Below are 15,732 nucleotides of genomic sequence, written 5' to 3' on the forward strand. Positions count from 1 at the left end.
AAAATTTTTGTTTGCATATATGGCACAAATGTTTATGTAAGATATTATTAATTACAATTTTTTCAGAAATATGTACGTATGTACATTGAGTACAACCTATTCAACGTCTTTTTCTCTTTTACTAATTTTAGTACAAAAATCATAAAACTTTGGATGTGTATGTATGCATATTCTGAATATAGAAATACAATTAATAGACGGACGTCATCAGACCCAGTAGGCCCGTTATAAATATAGTACTTTACACCAGCATAAGTAAATGTACGAGTATATGTATATTTAGGCATGTCGATTTGTTAAAGCTGCATTCAACCAAGTGGACAAAGTACTTACTGACACGCAATTGTAATGAAAATCTGCGCTGAGCTGAACTCAACTGAACTTAACTGGTTCTAAGCCAAAATAAACAATTATCGGCGTGGCGTGTGGTGGGGTTTACACTCTTACGATATGTTTATAATTGCTGGTATATATACATATGTATATGTATAATATATTGCTTATAAGTGTAGGATCCAGTAAAGAGGGCTCAGTCCATAAGAACGTCTTGTTGTTGTCCATGTGCTTTTGTATGTATGTTTTGGCATTGTTTTAATTCTTTGAATACTTACATACTAATTTTTTATTTACATATTCTATTTAATTTTGACTTAACGAAATACAAATTTTGTACCTACACAATCGCTTACATTTATATTTATGGTAATGACGTGCTTGCATTCCTTTTACATCTTGTATGCACCATAAACTTAAAGGGTTTTCCAATAAGAGTGATATGATTGTAAAAAAAAAAACTAATTGTTAAGGAAATTCAAATGTTTTTTATTTAATATGAAGTACAATCGATACAATTAAGTTCTGAATATATATATATATTCTCAAATGGCCTCCACGACTTCTTTTGCAGAAACGAATTCGATGAACCCAATTTTCGAGTACTTTTGTCCCTAAATCAAGTCGTATGTCATTCACGTTCAATATTGACTTCTAAAGCTTGAAAAAAGCCTGGTTTATTGCTAAAGATCAATGACTTTAAATAACCCCGCAAGAAGTAGTCTAATGGTATTAAATTACAACTTCTTGGAGGCCATTCAATGTCACAATTTCTTGAAATTATTGAATGTCCAAACTTTTCTCGCAATAATTCAATTGTTGCACCCGCTGTGTGGCACAAAGCCCAATCTTTTTGGAACCATATGTTGTCAAGATCAGCTGCTTCCAATTGCGATCATAAAAAGTTGGTTATCCTCGATCTCTCCATTGACAGTAACGGCTGACCGATGATTCCACCAGACCAAAAACCACACCAAACTGTCAGTTTAGGTGAATGTAATGGTTGTTCATGAATAATTTGTTGATTTTCTTCGCACCAGAATCGACAGTTTTGTTTATTTACCACACCACTCACCATAACCATAACGACCATAAAACGGCCAAGCGCCTTGAAATGTTGCAATTGGAGAACGATTATTTTGATAATAAAATTTAGTGATTTGTAAACGTCGTTCTTGAGTATATCATTCCATGATGAAATTATATTTATTACTGAATATAATGAAAAAAAATTACAGATTATGACATATTCAAAATGGCCGAAACGACACTTAGAAATCATATCATCCCTATTGGAAAAGGGTTACTTGTATATCCACCCGTAAAATATGCAAAGAGAAACAATAATTTGGCACGTATACTCAAAATACTTAAAGATGACGTACCTAGTAATAGAAAATTTTAATTTTAAACTGCTAATATTTCCAAATCCCAAACAGGCGATTGAATAATAAGAAACCAATTTTTTATCCCAAAAAAAAATTGAAAGTGAAAATTCGAATCGTAAATACCATACTGAAAAAAAATGCACCCCTATGTTTATAATTAAAAAATTAATAATTTTGTTATTGAATTCAAAATTATATCGAGCTTGCATACTATTTAAACTCTACCGTTATAAAATAATTATTAATCAAATTTCAACACAGTTCCAAATGTTTAAATATTTCTTCTTTTTTTCCTTTCTTTCCAAATTTTGGCGTGAAAAATAATTTTTCAATTTGTTACACCAATTTTAACATTAAAAAATATTGTAGCAACTTTTAATTAATTTTTTTTTATTATTTATTATTTCAAATTTATTTTTTAATCCAAGATTTTTTATTACAAAATCAGCAACGTTGAGTCCCACACACATTTATCTTTAAGAAATAAGCCATTACATCTAAATATAAAGTTATTAAAGCAAAAAAACAAAATTTAATAAAAAATAATTGTTTTATAACACAAATATAAGCAATTTGGACCCATAACTGATAACTGTAATATTAAACAAAAACCAATTTAATAATATTACAATAAGATGTACATTAATTATATGTTTTCTTTATAACATTATGTTAATATTTCGGAATCAGCAAAAGTCTTTTTCTGTTTAAGAATATGTCATTTGTTTACACTTATTTCCAATGAATATTATATTCTCTGTAACACTTTATTAACTATAAATATATTTTCATCGTTAATTACGTTTATTTATTACAAATTATAAACACACGTGTTTTATTCATTGAACTTCGCACCCCTTTAGTGTGGTGAAAAAATATTTCCAGCAGTAGAGAGGATTTTCCCCTCACGCGCACCTAACGCCATTTCAGGGGTAAATCAAGAAAATGAACATTCCACTGCTATCACACGAAACCTACGCGCACGACCATTCACCCACCAGCAACAACAGCTGATAAATGATTACAATGGAAAGTGAATGAGTGCCACTTCTAACACTCACGTTTCCACTGTGCGCAACAACCTGCACCACTTCCGTTTATACACTTGTCTTTCCAGTGAGCACCAATATTGCGTTTGCACAGGCAGCAATGAGCGCACATTCCATTGGAATTGATTTAACCTCTAACTCTGTACGAAAATTGGAAAATTTTGAAAACAGCCCCAAAAAAAGGCACAGCTGAGTGCGAAAGGACCAAATGGGGATATGTGCGCCGACGGGGTCGTCAATATAATAAACAAAAGCTCCGCCTATTTTTCTCGCAATACAAATACGCGCTTTATTAGTGTTAGTGTCAGCTCATTAATGTATGAGTGTTATAATATTTTATTGTTGTATTCAGCATAGACCACTCCCACGCAGCCATTATTGAATGAAATGTGAAATTGCTCAATTTTCGTCCGATTCCCTCAATGTCGTCGTCGTCGCAGTGGATAGCAACGAGGTTGGCGGAGACTCGTCAAGGAAGCGACATGACACACGGTCGATATTTTTGAGCACACTTGTCTTTGGTCTTTCAAGTCGCTTTATGCCCGCACCTTAGCTTTGTGCTTTTCGGTTACTGAGCGCATTCTTGTGGAGGGAAATTATAGGTAAAGCAAGCAAGTAGAAATTGCTAAAACCTGTCTAAAATACAAACAAAACCACGCCATTGCAACAAATTTAGGTTACATCCTTTGGCATTGTTGTTACACGTATCACACTACACACATGTATCATATATATTCAAACCAGTACATAAAAGTACATTTCTACTTATGTACATATATACCGTTAAAATCAATTGTCAGTATGGAATGCCAGCGGCACTGCAGTTTACAGCGGGAACCTTTTTTTCTGTGGTGGAAGGCAGGATGTAGAGTGCAATTGCCAGGCAACTGTGGTAACAACGAAAACAAAAAAAAAAAGTTCACAGCACTTCATTGCGCTACTGTTGTTTTTGCATTGCACTTGGTATTCAGTGTTCAGCCTCTCGCACGCCTCGTTCATGTAGTTCTAGCGGTTGTGCGTAGGCGATGACGTCGAGGATTGAAAGCTGCTGACGATGCACAAATTTAGGTACATATGTAACTATGGAAACACGTGTATGTATGTGTGTACAGGAACGTGCACATAGCTGACGTTACTGTTAGTAACACGATAGAAGGTCATCGAAATGTCAGAAGTTGCATTCCCAAATTAACACAAGCGTTGTTAATGTATTACAACACTGTATATTCGTGGACTTGTTCTGTGCATAAATACCGTAAGTGTGTGAATGCATGTGCCTGAGCATGTATTAATGAAGGACTCATGTAGGAGTTTGCAAAATATTTCAGATAGAGCGGCTCGTTTAGTTATTGCTATTTTTCATTTTAGAGTAATTAAAATGAATACACAAATATCAAATTTTCAACCGCTATTTATTATTTTCATAGCCTGAATAATGTATAGTAAGTTTGCAACAACGTTTGTAATACCTTGAAGGAAACACCGGAGTGTATATATATAAATGATCAGCATGTCGAGCAGATGCTATTTGGTCATGCCCGTCTATCTTTATATATGAGAACTAGTCCCTCTGTTTTTGAAATATCGATTGGAAATTTTGCATACACCCTTCTCTCCTCGAGTATATGCTCATTTGATAAAATGGCTGACATTGGATATAGTACTAACCGATCAAACCAAAGTTTTTGTATAGAAAACTTTTTATTTGACAAGATATCTTCAAGCAATGTGGCATAAACCAAGTTTACTCTAAAATCTCCGAACAAATTGTTCGGATCGGACCACTATAGCATATAGCTGCCATTTAAACTGACCGATCAAAATTAAAATAAAGATCTTTTGAAGGTTGTTTAGTTGTTAAAAAAAATACACATAATTATTGTTTTTTCATGTTTATATACATACATATGTACAATATTTGATATGATTGACGAAACATTTATTTAGGATCAAACATTTTAGAAATTTCCATAACATAATTTTAACTCCTAAGGATGGCTATGCTGATGCTGAGAGTTTTTCAAATAGTTAGGAGATATGACTTTGGTACTAAGGAATTCATTGTAAAGCATTATAAACTCAATTCGGCTAATGATGTGTAGCGAAAAAACATGAATCACTTTATTTAGCATACTAGTCTTTTTTCGATATCTTTTTTAAAGCTTAAATTATATATTGTAAACTAAAATAAAAAATTGGTTATCATTAACGGTAGTGTATTTTTTTTCTTTTTCGAAACTGTGCTAAGGTGGTTTGCCGAAATTTTCCTAAAATTTTTCAAAATTATGTTTAAGTTTATAAAATATGCGCAGCGAAATTTCCCAAAGGGTTCACAGGCTCAATCATCATAATCCATACCAAATTTTATAATATCTATGAAAATAATTCTATATTTCCTATATTTGAAGAAATTTGATATAAGTTAAGCGAGATTATTATCTCATTTCGTCCAATAGTATTTTGCAGCTCAAGTAAAGATAAATTAGATCTCGTTGCCAATTATAAACATGTGTTTTTCTTAGAGGTTCGACTTACCTGATCTCCTCTTCGTTAATTTCTGTTATCCCTAAGGGCCTTAAAACTACTACAGTTATATTACTACATATGATAAACATTATGCTGTTCAAAGTTTAGTATATGTCTAACTATACTTTCAGCATCTATTTTTAAATGTTCGATTATTGAGGGAATATGCTCTTACATGTACATTATCTCCAGCGATAGATGCCTTCCTTGCTTCAAATAAACTTTAAAACTTGTTTGGCCGATTAACATCTGACTTTTGTAAAAATTGAACACTCAAGTGGAGGGTTCAATATGAATAAGTGAATCAATCGTTCAAAAATCTGCTTTCATCCTATCCCTTCTGCCAGTTCTTGAGTGTATTTTCACGGCCTAGTTTTTTTTCACGTTGTCTCCCACTGTACTGCAGGAGATCACTTCCTTAGCCAGAAATTTCATTGGTTTGAGGCTAAACACAACAAGAGATTGTCTTTATTTATCATGTGAAATACAAAGTAAATTATTAATGCATAACGCCTGTATAATGATACTAGCCTCCAAAGACAAATTTTGATTTAAATAGTTTTCTTTCATAACTTTTAAATGTATCTTAATGTTGATTTAAACACTCCAACTAACAATAGTCTTCTATGCTTTTTGATTCTTGGTTGACATCGTTTCTCATCAAAAGCATCGATGGATAAGTCCAGATATTAAGATCTGCCATTAAAGTCTACTTTAAGCAATTTCGCGGTCCTATTTTTACTAAGGAGAAACCTCATGCTCAAGCTATTCACCGACTACGCAATCGCTAATCCTAAAATTCAACTATATATGTAAAAAATTAAAATATTTGAAAATCTTCAGATGACTATTAAGATTGATAGCAAAATCTAACAGCAGAAATTGAAATTCAGAATGTATTATAGGTATTTGGTAATATTTGATAAGACTTTGAACTAACTGAAATGTACCTAGAAATAAATATGAAACCTACAATAAATATTAATACTCAACGCATACTTTCCAGTTATTAATCATTAGTAATATATCAATAACCAGCACACGTGTAGGTATGTTTATATTTTAGCTATCCTGCTCTGGTGGCTTCTTAAAAACCCCTGCACCTAAAAGATTATTAGTAAATGAATATTCAGCGAATTGTGCTATATATTTTTTACAAGAAGCAATATTTATTGTTCTGTATTTGTAGTATACATACACATAGAAAGCTACGTATGAGCATGTATATATATACATAGGCATAAATGTTTTATATATATTTTCATATATGTATATATATGTGTATATTTGAGACAATATGTAAACATTAGCAAAAACCCTCACATACACACAACCAAGACCTCCTCAGGCTGCCATTGATGACTTCCATTTTAGTTTTACTCTTCCACACTCTCAGCAGCCATTTTGCCATTATTTCACTTCATTTTTTGTTTTTTTTTTGGTATTGTTACTAGTTATTTCACATTTTGTGGGTTGCCTCCACAGCGCCGACACATTTGTGCACGTCGAACAAAGAGTGTCTCCTCTGCGAGTGCCAAATGCCAGCCGCAGCGAATTCCACCACTTCAACACAGTCAAGCTTTTGTTTGTGTGACTTTCTGAATTTCGGTAGGATACATATGTGTATGCTACACAAGCGTATATGCGTATGTGTTTGTGGAGAGTTATATTTGTATTGTAAGCTTAGATTTTATCTGTAGCAATGCTTACATAATTATGAGCTCCGCAATAAAAGTGTCAAAATGGTCGAAATGAAAAAGTTTTGTAATTTTTTGAAAAAATTTTCACTTATGTTATTATACACATACACATATTTATTTTCACATACATTTTTTATACGCTTATTTAAAGTCTTTAGTGTACATAAATATATATGTATATTATATATGATATTTTGCTTAATATAACCTCAATTTCCTCGGAATACTCTTATATGTTTTTGTAGTTGCAACGATTTTTTTTATGAGTCAAGTTAATTTTTATGAAAGTTTTAGGAACAAAGTTGTTATTGATATAATTGCCACGCCATAAATTAATTCATGATTTTTTTAGAAACCAAACCCAAGTTATTAATAGCGTCATTGTTTGACATGCTTTCAATTGATTAAAAATATAAGAAGAGTTGGTGGTTATAACCAGTTTAGTTACTAAAGAAAATCAAATTACTAAATTTGTATTTCAATACACGTACTATGTATTCTTCGTATACTTGACAGCAATGATTTGTTAAACTGGCGTGAAAATTATTAAAATATTTTTAAGGCAAAAGTCTATTTTCATTTAAAGTAAATTTTGTAATATATCATGTTAACATGGCGTAACCGTTTACGAATATGTTGAAACTTTTTGTATTTTTATACATCCTTTAACTAAATTAAGTGGTTTAAATTTTAATCAAATATATGTCTAATAATTTACGCAATATGTGCATACATTTGGTTATTTTTGTTCTAATTTTTGAAGTTTACGAATTTTTCTTAATTGGAAATAGTGATGGAAACAAATGAAGTGAGCAAATTTTTGAGATACTACTTGCCTAGTAGTTTTGAAAAGTTACGTATACGTCATGTAGTCATCTGAAGTGGTCCCTTGTCTTTATGCGGTACAAATATTTTATTTTATATTGTATGGTTGCAAGGATTAATTTTAGCATTATTAGTTTGTTTTCAGTTTTCAGTATAAAAACCATATTTGACATAAAATATTCATATATAAATGTTGGTGATTTTTATATCCGAGGCTATATTAAGATTGTCATGAAGTTTATAACAACCAGAAAGAAGCATCAGAAACGCCTACAATAAATATGTAAATGGTCAACGTAACGATCTGAGTGTGTTTAGCCATGTCCATGTGTCTGTATATACGCGCAGTAGGCCCACAGTTTTTGAGATATCGATTTGAAATTTTGCACACAACCTTTTCGCCCCAAGAAACTGCTCATTTGTAAGAACACCCTATAGCATATATATTCAAGCATTAAAGTGCAGTAAAATATATTAATGTTTAATAATTGTTTAGAATTATATGCCACGTTTTAGTTATAATAAAAAGGTTAAAAACTCACCGAAGACAATCAAAAAAGTTTATTTAGTAACATTGCTATCAAAAGCAAACCGTGTAACCGAAAATATATACATACGTGCGTACGAATATTGAAGTCAATCGTTATATTATGCAATCGAGTTCAGTGCACATTTTGTCTGAGTTGGCAGTGGCAATTTGGTATCAATGCCAGAGGCATATGCTGTGACAGGTTACATGAAAAAGCATTTAAAGTTACAGGGACATATTACTCACAATCAGGGAAATTTAAAGCATATAAAATGAATTATGCATTTAAAATAACATATTCTCTACCTTTTCAAATGCAACTATTTAACATTTAATTAGAGCGGAGTTTTTGCAGTGCATAAAACATGTAGAACAAGTAGCATAATATTAAAAACCTAAATAATAAGGACAAAGAAATATTGAATTTAATATGTACACTAGTACTGATAGGGTACGTACATTCATTTCATATATTTTTTCATTTATATTTTTCTTGTACAATGCTAAGTTTGTGATTAAGTTAAGTTTAAAAGTGACATAAACGTATGAAAATGAAATTTTTCAACATGTATTTCGTAAACAGTATAAGGCACCGGTGCAACTTGAGTTCTTTTATTTATTAAACTTTTATATCACATACTCAAAAATAGTTAAAATCTAAATGAATGTGCATCAAAATAATTACTCAGAGATCAATTCATGGTGAGAAAGTATCAAAGGGTGCCAAAAAATGTATTATAGTTTTAAAGTCGAAATTTTGAAATTTAAGTTTTTAAGTTTTAAGTTCTCTGAAAATTTCAAGTTGATCCGATAATTACATTTTGAGTTATTCGACAAATAACAAATCGCGCTCGGGCACTTCAAAGCCCTCGGTTGTTTGTAACACCTAAAACTAATCGAGATTGATATAGAGTAATATATATATTAACAATCACGATGACGAGACATGTTAAAGTGTGGGTGCCTGTTTATCTGTTCGTCCGTCTGTCCGTGCAGCAATAACTTGAGTAAAAATTGAGATATCGTGATGAAACTAAGCGAACGTTTTACATTAAATATATTACAGTTGAATGCAGAGAATGGGCAAAATTGGTCAACGAATTACCCTAACTACCATATACATACTACATACATACAAGTATATTATTTTCTTTATTATAGATTTTGTGACACATGTGTCGGTGAGAATGTGCGTTATCTTTATAATTTTGCAGGGAAACATGTTTCCGAATATACTTAAGTAATGACACAAATTAACGCAGTCAGTCCAGACCTTCTTCTACACCACATCGAAAGGTATTTCCTCGGCTTTGATCCTTGCGAAAGTATAAAATGTTCGGTTACAGCACAACTTAGTACTTCCTTACTTTTCGAGTACTGTGCTGTACTTTGCCTAAACTTTTACAAAATATAAATCACTTAAAAGTTATCCGAAGTAGTAACATAAATTTTTTACAATTTGTAAGTTTCATTAAACATAAAAAATAATATTTATAAAAACAACTGCAATATAGGTAAATAAATAGAAATGTAAAAGTATTCTTTTAGTAGCGCAAAACAAAAATATTCAATATACTTATTCACATATTTTACACACGTGTATGCTTATTAGTGCGGGTTCATTTATAGGGAGCCAAAAAAAAACGCAAAAATCGCATATGCGCGAAATATTCTACGGATCATCCTGAACAACTTTGCCTAAGAGAATATGGATCTAAAACTGGTTTCAAGCCAACGATTTTTAAGACTAAGTTTAGCTTTTAGGGATTATAAAAATTTCTTCTTCAGTTTTTGAGATATCCGAATGAAATTTCATACATAGGTACATTTTGATATTCTAAAATTGATTCAGAATCGGTCAGATCGGACAACTATATCACCTATCTACGATACAACCGATTATACAGATTTTTTATTTTCCGGTATCCTGCCTTTAATTAAAAAGCAAAAAACACGCAATTTTGCAGAATTGTCCTCTAATACATACTTTTTAATGACAGTGGAAACAATCGTGGAAATCGGACAACTATAACATATATCTTTCATACAACATTAACACTAAACTTCGCATTAGAAATCGCTGGTTCGAAACCGGACCCATATTCTCTTAGGAAAAGTTATTCAGACTGAGGCGTAAAACACGTTCCGCATGTGCGATTTTATAAAAAAAAAAAAATCAACCCGCTCTAATGTTTGTATATCTTAAATACGTACATACACCTATATTCGCTCAATGCTAAAAATAAACAGATTACATAGTATAATCTAAGCACACCTATCCACAAGCATTTGCCACCGAAATACCTCTGTCCACGACAAACAACGAGTTGACATGAACTTTTTTTGTTGTTTTGAATATCAGGCGTTAACTACCTGACGTGAAACCTTCAACCCTATACGAGTTTAATAGCAAACTGCGAAGTATTCTGGCAGACACTCATGCACACGAACCGTAAATGGAAAGAACTCTAATTTCGTGAAAATCGATTTTTCGTGGATTCAAATGTTTGCTTTTCGACCGTAGCGATAATACCGTTATTGTGTAAAATTGCTTCGGTGCGAGTTTATCGTATATATGTACATATGTATTCACATACAGTTATGTGTATATGCATTATTAGGTGTGCGCAGAGTGAAAGGTGAAACACGCAATAAAAGCACAAACACATACACACACAGGGTTGTAAGAAAACAAACACACAAACAAAACAAACAGCGTAGTATTTGCCACGGCAGAGGGGAGCGTAACGGGCGAAGAAAAGACAGGGTGGCAAATCATCAGTTTACAACGTTAATTGCCAAAAGGCGCGCTTTAACCAGAAAACCTCACCTTGTTTACCTTCCACTTTCTTGGCGCTGCCTCCTGCTCCTTCTGGACTACGTCACCTTAGTCGCTGCTCAGCGCAAACTCTCGAATTTTTGTTTTATTTGTTGTATGCGGTCTTAACGGTTTTGTTTCAACAATGTTATGCCTTGGTTACAGAGAATGGATTGATTTCAGAGTAATGTGGTTGTGGAAAATTTCTGAGCCGTGATAACTGGCTGCTTTTGAATTTGTAATTCTTGTAAGAACGCCTGACGATTCCCGCTTCACTCTATTAAATATACTTACAAATATACGTGAACATTTCAATTTTGTGCCGAGACTCGAATGTCAATACCGTTCCTCTTGTTTTTGTTATTGTGGCTTGCCAACAGGAAAATTATAATTGAAAATAAACACAGTTAAATTAGAATTTTAGCGGCTGGTGAAGCTGTAGTGGTGTAGGTTTTTCCTCAAGTTTCCCTGAAAGCTAGCAATGCAGTAAAATGTGAATTCCCACTTTCAGGTCTTTCCTGCAAAAATCACGATGTCAAAATCAGGCAACTTTGCAGTTTCTTTACACTTAAAATGTGGCTTGTATAGTATATTTGTATGTCTTCAAGTTTTCTTCTCCACTAGTGCGTCACAACCGATGCGCCACAGCAATACGCCTGCTTTCCTAGCCTATTGTGCGGTTAAGTTAATTGCGGGACCCTCAGAGGTGCATGAATGCTACGACGTGATAACTGCTGGTCGTTAACGGTTTCTTATAGAATATAAATACAATTTCAATTAAGCAAATTACTAATTATCTTAGTGGTTTTCTGTGGGCGTTTGATATTCTTTGTGCCTTTGTAGGCAAATGGAGTCCCTTAGTGGTATTTATAATGTTGTTATCGAATCAAAAGCGGTTAAAATTTTTTTAAGATTGTTAACTCTTGGTTGTAGCAGAAACGTAGAGGAAATTTTTAATTATATTATATCAAATGCATTCTTGCGATTTGTTTTAAAAATTACTCGGAAAAAAAATATCGGTATCTACTTTGTCTCTATTCTTATTTTATATCCCAAAAGAATTATTATTTATTTATTTTTGTTAAGATGTGTCGTTTAATTCAATAGTTGCTAAGTTATTCAATTTATGGCTTCAATATATCTTCGTCACTGCAGTTTAGCTTTAACATTAGGAAGTTAACAATTGAAGCTCCAACTTTTGGAGGGCATAGAATAAAATATTTGAGTACAGATAGCTTTATCTTCGGTTCGGTTTATATTTTTGATAAATTTGAACAAAAAAATATATAACACACATTCATATTATATAAATACGATAATTCATATGTATATATTATATAATTATATGTACAACGTAAGTAAACGAATTCCCAGTTAATCATGGCTGAAGCTAAAATTTGCGTAAGCAATGAATTAACATTGCAATGACTACGTGACAGACAAGTAAATATTAACGGAGTACGCTTAGTTACCATTAACTGGTGCAGACAGTCTTTCGGATTTAAAAATGAAAATTATTATTCCCATAGAAAGTCTAGACTACTTAATGCATATTTTTAACATGCATATTGTAAACATACACATTTATGTTAATACATCCAAATCACGGTAAGATAATGTATAGCAAAGCTATACTTTTCTTTGGATTATTCACCTAATTTTTAATTATACTAACACCGTATAATATAAAAAAGTTCTTATCTATATTTAGATAAGCCCTTCAATAAAAACGATAAAGTTTCGAATACAATTAGAATGATCATGTTTTGTAACTCATTTTTTTTATACCCCGAACAGGATATATTAAGCTTGCCAGGAAGTTTGTAACACCCAAAAGGAAACGTCGGAGTCCCTATACTAATATCTAAATAATCAGCAAGATGAGATGAATCGAATTAGCCATATGCCTGTTCATCTGCCCGTCTGTATATACGCGAACTAGATCCTCAGTTTTTGCGAAATCGATCTGAAATTTTTTTTTCTCCTCCAGAAGCTGCTTATTTCTCGAAATCGGAGAGGTATATACATAGCTGTCATACAAACTGAACTATCGAAATCAAGTACTTGTATGGAAAACTTTTGTATTTGAGAAGGTATCTTTATAAAATTTGGCATAGATTGTTTTCTAAGCCAACGATACAATATCTGAAGAACTTTTCTAGGTCGGACTACTATATCATATAGCTGTCATATAAACTGAACGATCAAAAATAAGTTCTTGTATGGAAACATTGTTATTTGTGAAGGGTATACCCGGTGTAACCGAAGTTATATTTTTTCTCGAAATTTTTTTTACAATATATAAGACCATTGGTCATAAATTATAAAAAAAATGTTAAAATACTCAATTACTATAATATATATAATATATGCCAATATGCATGGATTTATATATTAGCTATTAACTTTCATAATGATTATTTGTGTTCCCTCAGTGGGAAACGTATTCACGTTTTTCACATTTTTTTTACATAAATACATATTTGGATTTTTATGTTTCTGCGACACTGAATGTATACTTTTGTATGAAGTCATCATAAGCTGCAGAAAAATTTCCATTCCAGGTTGAAAAAATATTAAATTATTTAATTAGAAAAAATGTAAATTTAATAGATGATGATCTTTTAGACATGAGATATCTACACAAATCTGAAAAAGTATAAACCTTTCACCGAGGTTTCCTATATACTTACTGTAGTATATTTATATATTTATAACGAAATATCGAGTAAATCACTACGAGATTTTAAAAACCTATGTGTATATAAAATTTTTAATCCTAAATAGTTACATTTGAAATCACTACATACAAGCTATAGGTTGAAAGGTATTTTTTAACATTTGTTTGGGAAATTTTTTTGGAATTAAATGCCCTCAAAAGCAAAAATTACTGAGCTAATAGTAATGGCTATTGAGAACTGAATTTCTTGTGGAAGTCTCAATTTGAAATTAAATCTAAATTATATGTCTCAAAATGTCATTTCGGAGCAGTTATGGTAGAAAAAATTATTACAGAAAAAAACAGTAATAAAAATCCGCTAGAACACAGCAACATTAAGCGAAGGATGGCTCGATTTTAATAGTTAATAGTTTTCAGGCTAAAGTATTCAAGAAACAGAAATTAATTTTAAGAAAACTGTTTAAAACAATATTATAAAACAATTGTAAATTAAGTTTCGGTTCATATACAAATGTAAATCATCTCAGCGATGTAGATGTTTATATAATTTTTGCTTCATTTTCGACTATGAAAATTACTGAGTGTTTCTAGTTTTCTTAGCTTATAATCAAAAATAATTGAGTGCCTTTGAAAATATTATCAGATACACAAATACACACACAGATGAAGACAGGTGCACAACTAATTTTACGTTTCCATAATTTCTTGCTCTACTTGCATGTTATCTAAGTATTTTCTTTGAACCATATTTTCTTCAGTTTTTACGCTCACAAGAATACTTCAAAAATTCATTGCTATGACCTGTAATTTGTAAAAAAATAACCTTGTTTTATACACTTCAAGTTAAATGGCTAAAAGCGTATAAAACGCTTAGCCAAATGTCGGCCACCTGCCATGCCACACACATTTTCACAAACGTCAACTCACACTCTTATTCTCGCTCACAACACATATTTTCATTTATATACATATTATTTCATATTATATACATGCACACATATGTGCGAACAGCACCACCTGACCAAGTGGAGCATACATAACTACAAACTTATACAAATATTTTCGCTTTTGTGAGTGCTCTTGCAGAATGCTCAAGACTGGAATGACTGTCCTTTGATTATCGATCCCATTTTCGGTAGCGATAAGCAAATAGACATTCATGCTGGACTCAAGTCAGTACATTTTTTATCTACACATATATGTATTGTACATACGTAAGTATATATGTAAATTTGATATTCGTAAAGCTACACTTATAATACACATTTGAATAAATGCATACATACATATATACACGTATATATTTATGTACATCTTAGAATATACATGTATAATTCTATTCAGAGCAACATATATTACAGTTGTTTATTTCATATACAAAGTTACAACAGTTTATATTTGATATTCAATACAAGGGAGAAAGGTATTCGTGATGTGCGAAGGTGTTGGACCCGCTGGTCATGTCGTAATATTTTCCAGCAAATGCACATCTAGTTACTTTGAGTTTGTTTGCCAATGATGTAAGCTTCTTTCTGAAAAAGGTAAAATTTAAAGAGCAAATTTTCAATATAAAAATCATTAATTAACAAGGAAGCTTTTGGACAGAAATAGTGTCAGCAAATCTATGTTTATATGTGGAAGAACCCCGGAATCAAAAAAACATTAATAAATCAGCATTCAGGGAATTTTTAGCACACTTTACGCTTAGTCTAAAAAACATAATTTAATAGCTAACAACATCTTTTATATTATAAATGCATTGATTTCCCCCTTCATACAAATTGTGATAGTATAAGAGCGTTTAGCTATTAGTTACTAACATTCTAAAGTGGAAATCAAATTACAAGTAGATCAAGCATTTGCCAATATTATTATTTACACCGA

At 31.7% G+C, this 15,732-nt stretch overlaps 1 protein-coding gene across 4 annotated transcripts in view; it reads left to right on the forward strand.

Moving 5' to 3' along the window:
- Positions 1–10,758: 10,758 nt before the first annotated feature.
- Positions 10,759–15,732, forward strand: part of VAChT (Vesicular acetylcholine transporter) — a 41,665-nt gene continuing 36,691 nt past the window's right edge. For 2 of the 4 annotated variants that reach the window (XM_070105855.1, XM_070105856.1), the window contains exon 1: positions 10,759–12,187. The gene's annotated coding sequence lies outside the window, so the exon portion shown is untranslated. The remainder of the gene's footprint in view (positions 12,188–15,732) is intronic. The other 2 variants (XM_070105857.1, XM_070105858.1) reach the window with 1 other exon arrangement.

Source organism: Bactrocera oleae, chromosome 2 (genome assembly GCF_042242935.1).
Source record: "Bactrocera oleae isolate idBacOlea1 chromosome 2, idBacOlea1, whole genome shotgun sequence".
NCBI classification, from domain to species: Eukaryota; Metazoa; Arthropoda; class Insecta; order Diptera; family Tephritidae; genus Bactrocera; species Bactrocera oleae.